Below are 7713 nucleotides of genomic sequence, written 5' to 3' on the forward strand. Positions count from 1 at the left end.
AGTGACAAGTGAGCCACATAAGGCCACAGAAACCAAAACCAATCAGTGTGAGGAAGAAACTGCCACCAAGCATGGGCCCTCTTTTTTTGGGACTGCACTAAGGGCCCTGAATTATTGTGTACAACCCCTCCCAGGAAGCGAGAACTGTCTTGGACATTGGGTCGTGGTCTCTCCTTTGCCTCCCTCTCTCCCCAGTGCACTGACTTCAGCTTTGTTCTTCCAATGACTAGCAGAGCCTGAACTCTATAGCTCCAAATTAGGTCTGGGATCACTTTAAGACTATTAAGGTCCCAGATCTCATGTGGATGAAATTTGGTCTGTCACAGGCACTTTCTGGTTCATCCTTTCAACCTGCATTGCTCCTGGTGTTACCTCCTCTGATCTGTGAACTCTTAAATGGGCAGGGTCTAAATTAGTGTTGAATGCGGTCAATTGACATGCGTCCTCCATTCTTACTTCCTTCTACTATGTTACAGAGACTAGAAGGCTGAAGTACATTTCTCTGAGTCCTTTATAATTAAGTGTACTTGTGTGACTAGAAGGCAGAAAGGAGGAAGAGGCTTTCTTCCTGCTATTTTTGGCTTCCTGCTGGCAAACTGGATCCTGGAGACATGGGGTTCTCCTGTAAGAGCCACTCCAGCTTCCTGGTCTCTTCTTCCTAATTCCTAAAAGGCAAATCTCTGGCATTGTGTTCTTTAATTCAGTGGTTCCAATGGTGGCCTTTTGAGTCCCCATCTTTCTGATCATGGCCTAAGTATTAGTTCTCCTACTGATATTAGTTCTCTTGGTACAATTTCTAGGAGTCCATTGCACAAGTCTTTTTAATGTTTTTGTAAACACTTAATTCCCTATATTAAAATCCCTTCAGTTAAAAATACCTACTGTAGGTTCTGTTTTCTGCATTGAAACAAGCCCTCAAAGAGTTGTGAAAAGATTTCTTCCAGAAAATGGAAAAAAAAAAAAAAGCAATACATATATGCATAGCCCCTGGACAACAGTGTGGTGATGGCCAGAGGGAAGGGGGAGGAGGCTGGGTGAAGGTGGGTAAAGGGGGAGGAAATGGGGACATCTGTAATAGTGTCAACAATAATTTTTTAAAAAAATCCTTACCCGAGGATATTTTTTCCATTGCTTTTCAGAGAGAGTGGAAGGGGGAGAGAGAGAGAGAGATAGAGAGATATATATATAGAGAGAGAGAGAGAAAGAGAGAGAGAGAGAAACATCAATGTGAGAGAGACACATTGATTGGTTGCCCCCTGCACGTGTCCTGACCAGGACTGGGGAACAAACCTGCAAAAAAGGTATGTTCTCTCAACCAAAACTGAACCCGGGACCCTTCAGTCTGCACGCCGACGCTCTAACCACTGAGCAAAACTGGCTAGGGCAACAATAAATTTTTAAAAATAAGTGAAATAAATTCTCATGATATAAATAAATAAATAAATAAATAAATAAATAAATAAATAAATAAATGCAAGAATAGTGCAAGGTAGGAAGCTAGTGAGCAGAGACAAAAATACCTTATCATAAACCAGCTTCTCTTACTGACAGTCAGCAGACTTTCCCTTTCAAGGTCTAACAAAGATAGAGGCAGGGCAGAGCAGGTAGGTAGTTAGGCAAAGAAACAGACTTATAGTTCAAGGGGCGTATGATTTATACATTGGGGTCAGACGGGCAAATAAGCACATGGTTCAGATGTGAGGGGTTCAGAAGCTGGCTACAGATCCACCATGGAATGTGAATTACTGTGTGTGACCTTTAGACAAATGCACACACACAGACACATGCACGCACACACACCGAGACTCAGGATTCTCTCTTCTAGTTTGAAAATTCAACCCCTTTATTTACTAGGATGGCCCCAAATGGGATGAAGAATGATACAGGAGGTAGAAGATGCATGTGTGTTAGGAGGATAAGAACCAGGGTGAAATGCTAAGGCCGCAGTGAAGGAAGGAAGAGCGGAGTGGGAGCAACGAAGAAGCGGGTGGGAGGGTGTAATGGCGGGATCTTGAACTGAAAGGGGGGGAGGAGGCGAATGAAGAGGTGTTTGAGGGCAGATAAGCGAGAAAACCAACCTCCTCGCTCCTGGGAAACAATCTCTACTACACGGTGCCTGGGAAATAGCAGGTATTACATATACATTTACTGAACTGAAGAACAAGGGGGGGGGGGCAGGATCGGAGAGGATGGAGTTTGTGGGTACTAATATCCACTAACATTTGCCAAGTTCTACCAGGAGCCAGGCGCTCTGCTAAGCACTTTCCATGAATTATCACTGCAAATCCACGCAAGCCACTCTAGAGGCAATTATTAAATTATCCCCATTTAATAGATGAAGAAACTGAGTCTCAGTTAGTTTAAGTACTCATCCAAGGCCACACAGGTAGTAAGTGGCAGAGTTAGGATCTGAATTCTGACTTGTCTGACTTCAAAACCAGGGTTTCTCATCACTATATTATATGTATTCCCCTCTGAGTTAAGGGTAGGTCCAAACCCCCACCACACCCCCATACACAAAAGTTTAGAGGGGACCTCAGGGACATGGTCCCAAACCTGGCTTATCAGAGAGGAAAAGGCAAGCGGAGGAGGGATGGGAGCAAGGGGCTGGGGCCAGGCCAGGCCCCCTGTCTGGGGAGGGACCATATTAAAGCCTCATCTTCAACAACACAAAGAAAAACAATTTGAAACTTAATCATCTCCCAGAATTATGATCCCTTCCCACAGCAGGGAGCACATTAGCAGAGCTGAGAAATGATAATTCAGCAGCCCCCCAACCCAGCAGGGAGGGAAGGAGAGGAGGCTGGAGGGGAGAGGGAGGGAAACAGAAACAGAGGCGCGGAGAGATGGGGGAAGGGATGTGCCAGGGCCTGACCTCTCAGGGTTCTTTCTTCCTCCGAGTTTGAAACCGAATTCCAAGCGAGTGGCCTCCGGGCACTTGACCCTTCAATTCTGCTCAGATAGGGCAGGGGTCAGTTGCTCCTGGGGTTAGTTCTCAGCATGGAGGGATCCCCGGTGCGGAGCTGCGCTCGTGCCCACCCAGGCCGTGTGATCTGTGGCCTTAGCCGGGGTGGAGGCCCCCGAGCCCCCTGGGCTGGCCCTGAACACCCTCTGGTCCGATGGCGCCTAGGCGACCCAGCCGCCCGTCAGGACCCGAGGTGCTGGACAGCTCCCAGCCCCGGAAAAGCTGCTCGGGAGTTGGCGCGAGGGGTGGGGCGCGGCCGCCGCTGCGCCGGGCAGTCCCCACCCTCGGGAGACGCGCGGAGGCTGCTGGGAGCCAGCGAGGCAAAGGGCTCGGGGTCGCGAAGGGGTCCCGATGCAGATCTGGTGGGGACCTGGAGATTGGGGCCCTGGGGGCAACTTCTCCAGACGCATTCCTTCCCTCTGAGTCGAGACCCCCCACTGCCCCCCCCCCGGGGACAATGGCGCCTTCAGCCCCCGGAGATGAATGGAGCCTTTGAGAGCCGCACGCCACGGGGTCAGCGGCGGCCACGGGGTCCCCGCTGCCCAGCCTCCAGAGCACGCTTGAGGGAGGAAGGCACCCTATGGTCCCTGTCTTAGAGACTCGTGGCTTTCAGGAAAGAGATTCATCCCGATCAGGCAGGTCCTGGTAAAACGGGATTGGGGGGGACGGGGACCCCACCTCTCTGCACCTGGAGAGAAAACAGTTGTGTGGCTCTTCCTCAGGAGGCAGCACAGCAAGGTGCATGGGGACAGGATCTAGGAAACTTCTGCTACCTCTTCTCCCCCTCCCCAAATCAAGGTCCCACCTTCCCTTTGGTGGGGCAGCTTCCCCCCTTCTTTCAGTGCCCGTGTCCCTACTTCTGGGTCTTCCCTGAGGTCTGGTCTCTCCTCCCTGCTCCGGTCTCCCTTCCCCTTCCCGCAATGCACAGACTACCCGGTTTCTATAGAAACAGGCCCAGGAAGGCTCTGCCAGGAGGCCAAGGCCAGTACTGCTCTTGAGGGGGAGGGGGAAGAGGAATGGAAAGTGAGGAGCAGGCTGAGTTCCCGCTATTCCCAGATGGGGAGGAAACTTGTTGAGAGTGAGACGTTCCCTGTTAGGGGTGGGGAGTCTCAGGCATCAGGAAGAGGGGCCAGAGATGTAATTGAATGATGTGATTGAGGCGGACTTGAGGGGCTCCTTGCTTTTCCTCCGGTTCTCCCCGCTCCAGACATCTAGACAAGCTCCCTCAGAGGGAAATTAATGGGTGAGTCAGGGACACAAGCAGTACCAAGAGCTCTGCCCTTGCTATTCACGCGAGGGTCCATCATTTTACCCTTCCTGGGGGACACGCCCACTTGAAAAAAGGAGGCCCCCAGGAAACTGGACGGCCCCAGGAAATAGGAGAAGAAACTGAAGTGGGTGTGGGGGTTCAGGGCTGCTCAGGAATGTGCCCTAGGCAACTGGAGCTAGAGGAGGCCAGAAGCTTAGGAGTGGCGTCCCTCCCCAGCACCTCCAGTGAGGAGCTGGGGGTGGGCCTGGAGGCTGCAGCTGCCTCCCTTCTGTCCATCCGGTCAGGATTTGATTATGGAAAGAAAAAAGTAGAGGTGGCCAAGTAGGGGGTGGGAGCTGAGAAATCTGAAGCCTAAAAAAGGAGGGGCCAGGAGAGGGGTAGGTGGGTGGGTGTGGCTAGGGCAGGTAGTGAGCTTCATAGAGGCTTGACTCTCAGCTCCTGGGAAGTGAGTCCCAGCCCTCACACTCTCCCAAGGCTCCCACCTCAGGCAAGGCTTCCTCTTGGGCAGGGACCATTGGAAGTCTCTGAGTCCTGGAAGAATATTGTGGGGTCCCTTGGGAAGGAGCCTTCCAGGTTATCAGAAGGTTCAGCAAAGCTTCCCTGGGAAGAGGGGGTAGTGAAAGGCGTCCCTTGGGAACCTAGGATTTCCTGGACCTGAGCCATTGGCTCTCCCCTGACTATAGCCCCCAGCACAGCCGTTTTGGTGTTTGCTTATTTTGGTTATTTTTTGATCAGATATTTTGGCACTGTGCACACTGTCTCCTGTTGCCATGGCAGCCGTGACAGGGGCTGAGACACCGTGAGAAAAATACCAAAATTAATGAGTGAGCGAAAGTGCAGCCTAGAGAAAAACAAGGTTAAAAAAAGAGTTAAAACAGTAATGAAAACAGGCTTCCCAGCTCCAGAGCAGAGCAGCTGCTGGTCTCCCCAGAGCGGCAGCCCCCGCTCAGACCTCAAGGCAGAATTCACTTGCCTTCCCCCACCCAGTCAGCCACAGACGCAGCAACAGCCACTCGGAATGTCCCAAGCACAACAGTAGATCAGTTCCAACAGCAGATCAGCTCCCATCTCAGGTAACATCCTGCCTCCCAGAACAGCATCCCAGGGAACAGCTTCTCATCTCCTAGGCAACATAGTCTGGGCTTTGGCCCCTACACAACAGTGGTCCAGCTATATTACCAGGAAATGGCCTCCCAGCTACACTCGAACTTCAGGGATATGGCTGCAGGCATAACAGCATCCCAGCTAGAGTCCTGCCCACAGTAACAACCCAGCCACAAGCCTGGGCAACAGCATCTTAGCTATAGCCAATCCCTGTACGCTGTCATCACAGCTATGGCTTCAGGACCAATAGCATCCCAGCTACAGTGTAATACACAACAGTAGCTTGCTCTTATCCCAGGTAACAGCCTTCCTCCCAAGAACAGACTCCTAGCAACAGCCTCTCATCTCCTAGGACCTAGGCAATGGATCCAGTTACATTGCCACCTACATCATATTAGCAGAGAACAGGTTCTCGACTATCACCAGTCTCAGGTGTGCCAGCCTCACACCTATAGCTTCAGGCCCAATGGAATTTCAGTTGCAGCCCTCTCCTCAACATGCACACACAAACACACACACACAGCTTGGCAAGAGCCTCTCTGGTAACCTGATTATTCTGACTGTAACCTAGGCACAGTATCACAGCATCACTACAGTGGTCCAACTGCAATCAGAGGCAACAGCCTTTCTGTTACAATGCCAGGCCTTACAGCATCCTAGTCCTCTTAGCTACATCCCAGGCACACACGTCACAGCAAGAGCCTTAGGCCACAAACATCCCAACCACTCCCACACTTAGCATCCCCAAGGCTTCAATTCCAGGCCACAATTTCAGCTGGAATCTCAGGCACCATCAGTTTCAGGAGCCCCCCCCTCCAATTCTCTACTTGCCAACCCTGTTCCCCTCCCAGTATGGTATGAGGCCAGGAGACCGGCTTCTCTCCTCTTCAAATGCCGCCTCCAAGTCTCTGTCCTTTGCCAGACCCCCTTCCTGGGGAAGTCAGCTCTGATCCCCAAATGTACAATACAGGCTCAGGTGCCCCACAGAGCCCAGCTTGGGTAGGAGGGGATGGGGGCAGGGAGAACAGTGAGCACACCTTGGTTTGCCCTGTCCCAGTTCTGCTCCTGCAACTTGGTGCAGGATTTAGGCTTGATGGTGGTGAGGCAAGGGGGACGGAGGAGAACATCTGGGAGATTAGCATTTCCTGCCCAGCTCTGCGGCTGCCTATCTTGCTCAGCCCTGAGCAAAGGAGGAGAACAGAGGAGCCTTTGAATGGCTCCCAGCAAGCAGACCAGGGAGGGCTTGCTGCAGTGGGCAGCAGGCACATGCTGGGGGCAGGGAGGCTGGGGCAGCTCCTCTGTGGAAGATTTCTTCTCTCTGGGCCACTGATTCCTTCCTTGGAGCTGTGCTCAGTGATGGGGAGAGTATGAGCTTCGCAGGGTAAAGAGAGAAGCCACTTACAGGACAGATCCTCCTTTCACTAGCTCACCCCATCTCTCATCCAGAGCCCCTGATCTGGGCCACTGGGGCTGAGGGTAGGGGGGGACTAGATTAGGGCCCAGGCCAGAAAGGGAGTCCAGTTGAGGGGAGCTGCTCTGGGAGAGATCTTGGGCAGTCCTTGCTTGCCTCCTTAGCTGGCCAGAGCTCCCACCCGTACCCTGAAGAGTGTTCCACAGAGAGGCCAGGTATAAGAATGGGAGAAGCAGAGGAAAGAAACAAGGAATAGAAGAGTGGTATGGGTGGGAAAATGGGGGAGGGCAAGCGGGGGGGAGTTCGAGGCTGTGGCAAATAGAGGCCCAGCAACCAGTCATCCCATAACAGGTCTTTCCACACCCAGCGCCAGGCCTTGCCAGGAACAGCCTTCCTCGTTCTTCTGACCTAGAACGCCTTGCGTGTGCGTCTAGGTGGCGAAAGGCGGGAGGTCATATCGAACTGGGGCACTAGGGAGCCTGCGGTACCAAACCCTGAAAGAAGGGAGTTCCCAAGCTGCTCCGAGACCTCTAGATGGCGCCAGAGAGCCAGAGCTGGGCGAGGGAAACAAGAGTATCCAAATGTGTAAGACACTGCGTGTGACACTGTGTGTGACTCGGTGAGTGTGAGTGTGACAGGGAACGTGCGGCACTGCGAGGGCATGTGACACTGCGCGGCCTCGCGGGGCAGGGACGCGTGTGACTCTGTGTGAATGTGTGTATGTCACTAGTAAATGTGTGGGACCACAGCTCCCTGCCACCCTGAGGGCAGGTGATTGGGGGACCCTCAAAAAGCCCCACTCGGGCGCGTCGCCTCGTTCTCACATTTGCATATCTCCCCCTTTCTCATTCTAGAGGAGGCCCTGGGTCCCATTACCCTCCACCTCCACAGCCCCACCTCCACGGTTAGCGGCGGCCACCGAGGCTGACCGCTCTGCGGCTTCGGCCAGAGGGGGAGGGGTGG

Source organism: Miniopterus schreibersii (assembly GCF_964146895.1).
Source record: "Miniopterus schreibersii genome assembly, chromosome: 4".
Taxonomy (NCBI): Eukaryota; Metazoa; Chordata; class Mammalia; order Chiroptera; family Miniopteridae; genus Miniopterus; species Miniopterus schreibersii.